Genomic DNA, 12,236 nt, shown 5'->3' with positions numbered 1-12,236 from the left:
ATTAATCTCATTACCCTCAGAAGTTTCAGAGAAATCCTCTTCAATTTGCAATCAACTATTGCTTGATGACGTGACAACCAGTCCATACCCAAAATCACATCAAACTCGTGGAAGGGCAACTCAATTAGGTCTACCGAGAATTCATACCCCTGAATCCTCAACGGGCAACCTTTATACACTTTATTCACCACCACACTGTGGCCTAGTGGATTTGTGACCAGAATGTCTTGATCACTCTCCTCTACTAGAACTCCCCTCTCTATGGGTAATTTGATGCAAATGTAGGAATGAGTGGATCCTGGATCCACCAATGCATGTACAGAAGCGTTGTAGAGGGAAAACGTACCCCTGATGACATCCGGGGCATCTTGCTCGTCCTGAGCTCTGATGGCATAGGCCCTGGCAGGTATTCTAGTGTTTAGCCTCTCAGCTTACTCGGATGCAGGCCTCAGTGATGGATCAGCTGCCTCAGGTTTATCGAGCTTCCTACCTCTTTGTGGTACAGGAGCAGGTCTGTCAGTTTGTATTGGAGCAACAGTAGTAGTCCTCTTCGGACAATTCTTGATCTGATGTTATGTCGATCCACACTGTAAGCATGCACCAGTCACTCGCTAACATTCCCCCTTATGCCATTTCTGACAGTACTGACAAGCAGAAGATGCAGGGGCTAGTCCCCTAAACACCGTCCCTGGAGAGCTGCCCATTGATGGTGTGGACTGGCCTCTCCTAGGTGTGAACTGTGGTCTGGGCCCCTGAGACTGGCCCTGACCCTGTGGTGGTCCTAACCTCTAAGCAGGAGGACCCTTACTCTTCTTGTTGGGAGCAGAACATGTACTGGACTGACCCGGACCCCTCTTCTACTATCTTTCCCTTATATTTTGTTCATTGATTCTGACCTTTTCCACTTTTGATGCTGCATCTACCAGTTTAGAAAAATTCGTGATCTCCAGTGCTGTGATCATAACTTTGATGTTGTCATTGAGCCCTTCTTCAAACCGTCTGCACCTCTTTGCCTCTGTAGGGACTATCTCCCTCCCATACCAGCTCAGTCTGACAAACTCATGCTCCTACTCAGCCACTGATAACTATCTCTGTCTCAAACTGATAAATTCCCTTTTTCGCTCTTCTAAATACACTTTGCTAATATATTTCTTCCTGAACTCTGTGAGGAAGAATTCTGTGTGATCCGCTCAGTTGCACCTCACCGTTCTCGTGTCCCACCACTTATATGCATCATCCTGACATAGGGACACAGCACCCACCAGGTTCTGCTCAGGGGTGCAATTTAGCTATTTCAGTACTCTGATGGTTCTATCCAACCAATTTTCTACGGCCATGGGATCATCCTCCCTCTTCCCAAAGAAGTCCACTGCCCCATGCTTTCTCAATTTTTCCAAATGAGATTTCTATGGTGCTGGTGGAGGTTATGGCTGTGGTTGTGGTGGTGGAATTGCCCCCATCATTTGCTAGTAAAACTCGGTCATTTGTTGAAATAGTGCAAACTGAGGTTGGGCAGGTGCCTTAGCTACTGGTGGAGCAGGTTCTCCCCTGCCCCCAGACTCAGCCTTTGGTGGAGCATGACTCTCCACCTCTTCACCAACTGCTCTTTGCGAAACAGGATCCATATCCTATTCAAAATAAGAAAACAAACAGATCTATATCAGTGTCACCTCAACACATACAAATGCAATGCAATGGTATGTACTCTATCTAGGCTCAGAAACGCCTAAACCGATGCTCTGATACTACTAAATGTGACACCCCTTACCCGTCTATAGTGTAGTCGAGCAAGTTATGCCACTCAGTGTGCCGAAGCACCAACTTATGTTTCTATTACAATTTATTCCTTTATAATTCATTTATTTTCAATTTTGATAAATCTGAATTTATCCGCAAATTTTATAGAAAATCGAGCATAGTGCTTGCTGTAAATTAGAAAAATAGTTCTTCTAAACCTGTTTAAAAACACTTCTAAAATAATTTCCAAATCCAAACTCCATTATACACATTCAAGTCAATCTCAAAGTCTCAACATTTCATTTTTCAACATACATAATGCAGAAAACCTCAATAATATGAAATTTCATATATTTACATTAATACATAATTACAGGAGTTTATAGTTACAATCCAAACTAATACAAAATGCAAAATACAAAAGGGCCACCTATAGTCCTAATGTCCTACCATATGCAGTGCAGATGTGAGGTGACTCCGGACCCTGGATGCAGCTCTGAAGACTCACCCCGTCTGATGTCTGTTAGGCTCCCCAGCTAGGTCTCTAGTACCTGCGCGTGGCAAAAGCGACGCGCTAAGCAATTCTGCTTAGTGGTGATAATATAAAATAAAATAATATAATTATGTAGAATGTATGATTTCATTTTTGGATAGACTTAATTTCTAGTATTATTTGCAGTATTATTCAATTAAAATTTAGTAAGGTTTATTAACATTGCCCGAGTAAACCATACTAGTTGACTAGACTGGATAAATGAGTAAACTGGCACTGCGTACTAAGTACCTCGGATCATCACACCATCAGTCACATTGTGTCTTCCGGTGTGCAACAGAATAGCTAATAAGCTGTAACAATTATCAGGGTTAAAACCCAAGTATATCAACTCAAATAACATACCCAAAGGCTATTATTTCACAGAATGGCATGGGAAAGCCATGAAATACAGAATGGCATGAAGCCATATGCAGTACTACTAACAGAACCCTATTGGCATGCTAAGCTATCCAAACCAATCTTGTTAGGTATACTAGGGCATTTTACACTTTTGAGTTTTACAATTTTTGAATTTCAAGTTTTAGTGTTACTATTCACTTCATTAGTCAACCAAAATGTTGACTTTTGCATAGAAAATAGGTACATTGGTTTTAATACTCCCAACATACCACATTTTGCATTTAAAATTTGTTGGTATTGGTTGCCAATACCATTTCTAAGCTTAATGTTAATTAAGCAGAATTTTCAGTTTTCATGCTTCATTTTTACTATTCCATTTGTCATTTTTGCAGTGGGAATTTGGCAAAATGATCAACATAAAAGTTGTTCCTTATTTTGTCTAGTTGAATTTCCTTTTTTTAATCACTCTATTTGGAGTTTTGTATCTCAAGTTATGGTCCAAAAACTACAACTGGCTGGATTGAAATTTTTCTGGACTGACCATATCTACAGTGCAGTGAATAGTGATTGCAACTCACTTGTTAGATAGGTTCTGGTCATAATTTGGGTTAGGTTCCTTCATGAAAGTTGTTGGTATATATCTCAGATTATTGCTGGTAAAATTTCAGGTCAATTGAACCTTTCTACATTGATTTATGGCCACACTGTTCATTTGGTCATTCTGTAGGAATAAACTTCAGGTCACCCGGATTAGGGCAAACTTTTGGTCCACTTGGTTTGGTTTTATGGGCATGATTTCTTCACCAAAGTTGTGCCATTATGTGTCTAGTTTCATATCCAATTAGCTTTGCACCAATTAAACCTCTACAATTCAAGTTATAGCTGCCCAAACCTGCTGGACTCATGTCCAATTCTGCAGGTCACCAAGGGCAGCCACTCCAATCTCAATTCCCACTACATAAACCACTTCATTTCTAAGTTACACACAGCCAAATGGTCAATATTTGACCATTAAAACATACTTTCACCATTAAAAGATTAAGGTCTCCAATTTATGCCCAAAACCTAACCCTAATATCTCAAGTCATGCATTTACATACCTTCCATTGTCCTAAGCATTGTATTGATGTTAAAGGCAGCCAAATTGCAATTTAACTCTAAGAAATCTTCAAAACTCTACTAGGTTGAAGGCTGCCCAAAACTTTGGGATGGGCATACACAAGATATTTAACAAATTTCTTTGCAATTTTGCACTCAAATATACTTTTTCAACATAAATTTGAAGAGAGACATGAAGTTAAGTCACTAACCTCTAATGGAATGAATTTCAAACTTATCAAAGCTCCTCCTTTCTTCTTCCTTTTGTTGTATTTAGCTTGCCCAAAGTGTACTAATAATTTTTTGTGAAGACCAAGATGAATTTCAAGGAGGTTTAATGGGTTATCTCAAGCTTTCCTAAGCTCCCATGGAGGTTTCTCTTCTCTTTCTCTTTCTCTTTCTCTAATATTCCCATTGGTTTGGAAAGAAAATGGCTGCTGGAATTTTCTTCTTTGTTTTCTAGCCCATTTGGTCTCTTTTAAATAAGTTTATGCCATGTGTCAACATTGGGTTGGTTGGGAAAACTTTAATGACATCACTATGATGTCATAATGCCATTTTCTTTCATTTTCTCTCCATTTCTTGTCTAATTAATTTCAATTAAATTTTTAACAACATTTAATCATATTTTATGTTATATAAATTATTTATTTAACTGGACAAGTTAGCTAAAAGTCATCTCTGAAGACGAAATGACCAAAATACCCTTCATTTGGCTTAACGGGCCAAAATTGTTTATACCGATTGGAAAATTTTTCTAAGCATTTTCTTGGCATTCTAATGCCATAAGAACCTCAATAACCCTTCTCTGGAGTCCCAAAAATTATTTTATAATTTTTTTCCTGGGTCTAGGGCTCCTGGTTGCGAGAACCGCAACTTCTCACTAAGTTACCCATCGCTAGGGCATCGGCTCATTTAACTTGGTTGTATTTTATTTCTAAAATTTTTCCTAAATTTTTCTTATTAATATTTGAGTTAATTATGGTTCCTCACTTTAGTTTAAATATTTTTTCGGACATTCTAGCTGTCCAGACCGACATTAGTCACCGAAACAGTAGACTATACGGACTAGCTAAAGTGAGGATGTTACAGACCTCTACTTCTGGGATCGGCTGCTCCTGAGGTCAGGGAGGGGAGCTCGGTACCTCTACCAATTTTAGCTGAGGATTCTTAGCAGTAGTAACAGTGGCCTCCTTCATCGCCCACACCTTTCAAGAGGCCTCTCTCTTGTGCTTGCGGCTTTCCTTAGAAGTGTCGCCATCCGCCATACCTGCACAGAGAAGAAGTCAGTGAGTTTGCTAAGATTTAGAGGCTAGAGATATGGATTGTACCAGGACTGAGGTCGGAGAGCTAAAGCTCGTAGTCTTCATCGGTGATCAGCTGCATCATCTGCCACTTCAGTTCGGCCATAACCGCATCTAAGCACAAGAATTTATGGGTGGATGCCTGAGACTTTAACTCTTTCACCATGGCATTTTCATCCTTATTTAAGGTGATCTTCTTCAGAATCGAAGAACTCTGTGGGATACCCTCAAAGCTATTCGGAATCTTGCTCCTCAATATAAAAAATCGGTTCTTCTAGTTCTTCAGCGAAGAAGGGAGATTAGTGAAGAGCCCGCAGTTCAGCATTGCCTGAAAGAACCAAAATTCATCATCCTTCCTTTGGGTAAGCCTATGCAGCTCGACAAAGACTTTAGCCATGGGCTCCAGTCTTTTAGCTCGGCAGAGGCCTCGGAAGGCTACTAAAGTCTGCCAGGAGTTCAGATGCACTTGAGCTACCGAGATATGGAGGAACTTTAAGATGGCCTTGTAAAATTCGTCCAAAGGAAAACGGAGTCCGTCCTTTAGCTACTCTTCGTATACCATGATGAGATTGCTTTCATCAAAAAAATGATCGGCTCGAAGATTGCCATGGCATTTGATTAGCTCAAAGAGTCGATCCACAGATTGTACTCTGGCTTATAGATTAGAGATTGGTTTCTCTCAGGACCGAAGGCAACTCATCAACTGGTAGGTTTTCACTTCTCAAAGATGCTCCTCGCCTCGGTTTGGTAGCTAGACCAATAACCAGAACGATGGCTGTATTGGAACGTCTGCTTGGCCCAGTCACATCTCCTTCTTTCGAGGTCCACAAAATATGGATGGAAGGCGGGCTTATAGCTCTCTGATCCTCGGCACTGCTCATTTTCGGAGAAATAAAAAGAAATTAACCAAAAAAAGAATTAAAACCCTTACCGGAGTGTGATTGCTGCCTGAAAACTTAAGAAAATGAGAGAAAATGCTGAGATTCCTAGGGAAGTTCTGAAAATGACATAAGGAAACAACTGACTCACCTCTCTCCTATTTATACCTGTCTGAGTATTAAATGCTCGCGAAGTCCCAAGCGACGCATCGGTTAGCGGAACCGGCCACTTCCTTGATATGTTGCAAGAAGGTTCCAGAAACATAATAAAAATCGAATAAAATGAGATCGGTTAGCCAAGGTCTTCAGAGTGAACAAACTTCCAAAACCATGGATTGGCTAATGGCAATTTGTTTAGGGATTAGATTGGATACACATATCAGAGATCGAAAAATAACTAATGCAATAGTAAGACAAACATTTGTACAAAAATTTCATTTCATTTCATTTCCAGATGATCGGATTACATCATTTAGGTGATCTCAAAAGATCGGATTACATCATTGGTACGATCTCTAAAGATCGGATTACATCATTTGGGCAATCTCTAAAGATTGGATTACATCATTTGGGCAATCTCTAAAGATCAGCACTACATCTTACCTAGCTTAAGGCTACTCCGAGGCCCAAAAAGCAAACCTATGCCAAAGCCTAGTCTTGTGGCTGAATTAAAAAATGTGTTTGATCATAAAGCTAGCCACAAATGTTCGATAGATGTGCAGCTCAGATGGGGTGACTATGACTCTCATGATATTGAGCGGAGTCATCGATGTCATCGACCAGAACCGAGCTGCAGTCGGGACGCCCGATGTTAATGGGAGCCAAATTAACTTCAAGAGGCCGTCACCGACATTAGGATTGAAATCAGCAATCCTCTTATCCGAAATTGGTCTACTGATTATATCGATAGACTGATTCGAGATCGGCACGATTGTCACTTTCGATCTCGATTTGCAAATTAGTCCGGTTCCCTCACTGTCATTAGATAATGTCCTCATGGTTCTCTGATCACCAGGGTCATAAATTTTCAGGCGAAGGGTGAAGAAAAAGTAGGAAAAAGATAAAAAATGGCCACCATAATCAGAATTATCGCCGGAGAAGCTAGAATTGTACAAATGGAGCATTAAAAACAAACTGAAAGAGGAAAAGTGAAGCGTGAAGGGGATTTCCTATCGCTGCATATATATCGGGGTTTGGCATTTATTGCACACAGAACCCGAAGCAGACGCATCGGTAATTGAAGAATTTATTGCATTGACCAATGCAAGTCAGATAAAAAGGAAAGATCTAGAATGGAAGAGATCAGGAAATGAGAGGAGACCCGATACGAGAGAGAGATCGAAAAAGGAGAGGGTCATAATAGGGAGATCGGAAGAAAATAGAGGTCAGAAAGCACAGAGAGATTAAATAACTTTCAATTAACTCTTTTCATCGTCAGATCCGAGTTAGTTAAAGCATTGCAGGTGTGATCAGATCCTCACCACGTGCCTCATCTGCAGAAATGTGCACCTAGCTGCCAGACGCCAAAACAGTTGAGGCAGTCCTGTACATTGTAATCTCCACCATTGATCATAATCATAAGGATGGATCCGGAGCCCTCGAATCAAAAGGTGGACAACAGGTTCGGTACTTTTTATTCCTAGCCTTTGGATCCATCTTGTCAGGCAAGACCCTGAGCCATTGGATTAAAAGAAGAAAGGACGGATATTCTGAACGGAATCCCAACCCTCCATTTTGATTCTCTTTAATTCTCAGACATCAGATTATGTCCTTTTGAATCTAAACCCTCCATCTCCCCTGGTGAGATCCTGACCCTTCATTATGGGCACCCTTTCCCTATAAATACCTGCATGCAATACTGTAGAGGGGGGATGAAAAATAAGAAGGTGGTGATTATAGTGGAAAGGCTCTGAAATTTGATTCAGTCTTGCTACTTGCCATTCTGAGCTTTCGAAGTATTGAGAAACTTTAGAAACTAGTTTTCTTAAGTATTTCACTAAAAGGAGCTCTAAGTCCTAAAACTCCCATTTTCAGTTTTTGTGCAACCATATTTACATCACCTCATTCCCACTGCTCTAGTATCTGGCATTGCCTTCCGAGTTTAACTTTATTCCGACTTGGTTCCCGTTACTTCGAGTGAGTTCTAGTCTTTCGGCCAGTAGCTTTTATCTCTCCAAGATCTATGGATTCCGGAGATTAGCTCATCTATCTCCTCGACTTCCCACAGGCAAGTGTCTGAACCGTTGTTTCATTGAACATCCTTGTTTTGTTTTCTCCAGTCTTCTTTTGAAATTTCTTTTATATTCATTCGCATTAAATCTCAAAATAGATTGTCTAGGCCAATAGTTATTTCATGTATCTTCTTTTATTTTATTTGTAAATTCCATTTATCGTCATTTAGTTTTCATTTCCTTCGAGAGTAGACATTCAATTCACAGGCAACTTGTAAATACTCAAAGGAATGTAGTTAGGGCATTTCGATATGAGAGTTTTTGATCTAAAAAAAAAAGGATAAAAATGATAAAGGAAAATGGGTGTAATATAGGGTGGATAGGTCGGAAGCAAAACTAACAAATAAGTTACGAGGTCGGGCTTCAGAACGAGCCCAGGTAGTAATATAATGGATCGGGAATCAAGATAAGATCAGATCCTAGACTAGCTACTAAAAGAGATAGGACATCGCAAATTGAAGAATTCTAATAAAGTTATCTGGCGGAAGAACGACAAAGAGTTTGTTCTTTCGACCACGATCTAGCTATAAGGTCCCGTGGACTAGGAAAAGCTTTACCCAGATTTCTTGTGTCTTCGATACTCTATTCCCATAAAAGGGGGTCCAGAAAGACCCTTTACCTGAATCCTTAGTCCTAGGTTCTTACAAAATGCCAATCTGATAAACACATTAAGAGTTCAGGGGAGAGTTCTTACCTGGACTCAATCTGATTTTTAACGCAATGAAAGAGATTAGGGGAGAGTTCTTACCCGAGCTCAGCTTAATTCTTAAATGCAGTATATTAAAGAGATCGGAGGAGAGTTCTTATCCGAAATCTTATTTAAATCTTAAATAGAATACTTTAAGAGGTTGGGGGAGAGTTCTTACCTAATTCTCGGCTAAAATTTTAAAAAATATGTGGAGATCGGAGGAGAGTTCTTATCCGAAATCTCCCACTTAAATTTTTACAATACTTTAAGAGATCAGGGGAGAGTTCTTACCCGATTCTTGGCTAAAATCTTAATAAAATATGTGGGGATTGGAGGAGAGTTCTTATCCGAAATCTCCCACTTAAATTTTTAACAGAATCCTTTAAGAAGTCGGGGGAGAGTTCTTACCCGATTCTCGGCTAAAATCTTAAAAAATATGTAGAGATCAGATGAGAGTTCTTATCCGAGATCCTTCACTTAAACTTTAAACAGAATACTTTAAGAGACCTAGGGAGAGTTCTTACCCAATTCTCAGCCAAAATCTTAATAAAATATATGGAGATCGAAGGAGAGTTCTTATCCAAAATCTCCCGCTCAAACTCTTAACAAAATACATCAAGAGATCGGGAGAAATTTCTTACTCGAATTCTCTTAACTAAAATCCGAATTAAAATATCACAACTTCAATATACAAAGTAACCCCTAAACAAAAATCCGCTACACGACACCTGCTCACTAAGGGTCATCTTATGTACTCATGTTCTTGGGTAGCCCTGATTAGTGAAATATCAAATATTCCTTTTATACATATAAAGGGTTAACATCATCACCCCAACCCTCCCCCCCCCCCCCCCCCCCTCCCCAATTACCAATTTTAATTTATGAAGAGCATAATGTTAAATCTGCTTACCCTCGTTGAGGGATGAGGTGGGGTGCCTAATGTCACACCTTACCCCTCTGTAAGGCATAACATGATCCTGTAGAATACTTAATGAACTATCGAACTTCACCTACCGATAACTCATTAAGTACCCTACAAGGGATTTTAAAATAATTTTCTTATTTTTGATAAGTGGTGAGCATTTCTAATAAGTATTTAAAACATGTAATTAAGTGGAAAGCTAGTTGGAAATTTTGGCCCATTTTATTTTTCCGCAAATTTTATAAAAATTTTGACAGAGTTCTGTCTGTATTTTGAGAAACCAGTTCTTCAAATACCTGTAAAAAGCACTTCTAAAAATTTTTCTCAACAACTGCTTCAATTTCATACTCAATCTCAATCAATTTCTCAACACATTTATCAACTTTCAAATTTCAAATCTATTATCCAATGATCATCAAAATACTAGCAATCCATTTCATTCAAATTAAATAAAATAGTTCCATTCATATTTCATTAGAAACAAAACAATTTAGATACATCATTACAAAATTTACATTAAGAGAATTTCAAACTACAATATATATTACAACTTTATACAATTTTTATACAAACTGCTCAAGACCCATTTTTACATGTCCATACATTTATATGCAATACATACATCAAAAGAAATATTTACAATTAGGGTATAAATTATACCCGATAGCTTCAAAATAGGAAGATCCTCAATCCTTAGCACTGGTCACGCTTCTTCTAGTCTCTCAGATCATAAAGAATAGAAGCTATCGCTGAGTACTAGGACTCAGTGGTACACAACATACTAAAATAATCTTTATGCAAACCTTAAATCACATTTATTCAAAAATTTGGCTGAACATGAGAATTAAGTACAAATCATGCATTATGAGATTTTAAATGAAAACCAAGTTCATTTCAAAGTATCAAAACACATTTCATAAAACCCACAGTTAGATCATGCCATTCGAAACAAATAGAATCTCAATAGCCAGAGGCTAAAGAGAAATCACATCACAAGGCTAGCTAGCTCAAATATATGGATATCCATTCACATCCTCTTCTACTGGCACACCTCAACACTTCTCCAGAGAAGGAATCAAAATTCGAAACTAATTACCCCCACTAGTCATGCTAGTGAGGTGTTCAAATATATGGTCATGACACTGTGGTTTCAAAACTTATCTTAACAATTTGCTAAACATTGTCATTTCAAATATACACAATAACTTTCGACAATTTAAGTCAAAACATCATAACTAATGTCACAAATAAATTTTCAACAATTCAAAGAAAATGTAAAATACATATTTCATTCACTTTATCACTACATTTTAAAGCATAGTGATGTTATGCACAAACCTCAAGCGAGTCGTCCCTTAGCCTCGACTCGGTTCCTCGAGTTCCTTCCCGATATTCTTTTCAACTGAAACACACAATTTTACAATGTTTCAGTACTAGAACTTAACATAAATCCAAAATAAATTTAGCCTCATTTTTACCTAGCTCTAACGTGCTAAACTCGACGTTCTTGAAATTTTGTGTTTTGGGTTACTATTCACTATACTATTCAAGTCAATTTGTTGACTTTCTAAGGCTTAATAGGTATGGGAATTCCAAATTCACCCACATACCACATTTTGGTCACCAAACTTGTTGGTTTTGGTCATTTTCTCCAAACTTAGGTCTTTTAAGTAAAATTGCCAAATTTTAAATTTTGGTGTCCCTAATTATACTGTTTCATTGGTTAGTTTACTGTTAGAATTTGGCAAAACTTTCTTCATAGAAAATGTTCCTTATTGTCTTAAGTTTATTCTCCTTTTTGAATTAACCTAATTGGAGTTTTGTCGCTTAAGTTATAAGCAAATTACTATTACTGTTCATGCTGCAGAATTTGGTTCTGCAGATTTGTTGATCCAACTTCATTCAGTAATTTGTTTAAGTTAAGTCCATAATTTGGTCTAATTTTTCTTCATATGAAATGTTCTACTATGTCTTAGGTTTCCATCGGTTCAAGAATAGCCTAAATCGGAGTTTTCTAGAGAGAGTTATAGCCATTGAAACTTTACTGTTCATATAGCAATCTGCAGTTCTGCAGATTCAGGTCACCAACTTTGCTTAGTAATTTGATTGGGTTAATGGCATAATTTGGGTTGGTATTCTTCATGAAAGTTTTAGATCTATATCTTATCTAATTACTGGTAAAATTTCAGGTCATTTTGACCTGCCTAGCTTGAGTTATGACCAAATGAACAAACACTGTTCATTTGGTCAGTTTGTGTAGAGGCAGCCTGCGATTTTCTGACTTCGGCCACTTTATTCACTAGGTTTTAGTCACTTTTTGGGCAGGCTTCCTAAATGAAAATTGTGTCATTTAGTGCCTATTTTCATCCCCAATTGGTCCCATATCCATTGGACTTGTAAAATTTCATTTTTGGTCCCTCAAAGGATATTTTGGTCATGCTGCCAGCACATGACCTTATCCAATCCGAATTGGCTTTTAATTC

The sequence above is a fragment of the Hevea brasiliensis genome, chromosome 11 (genome assembly GCF_030052815.1).
Source record: "Hevea brasiliensis isolate MT/VB/25A 57/8 chromosome 11, ASM3005281v1, whole genome shotgun sequence".
NCBI lineage: Eukaryota > Viridiplantae > Streptophyta > Magnoliopsida > Malpighiales > Euphorbiaceae > Hevea > Hevea brasiliensis.
The sequence above is the reverse complement of the archived record's forward strand: the minus strand, read 5'-3'. Positions refer to the sequence as shown.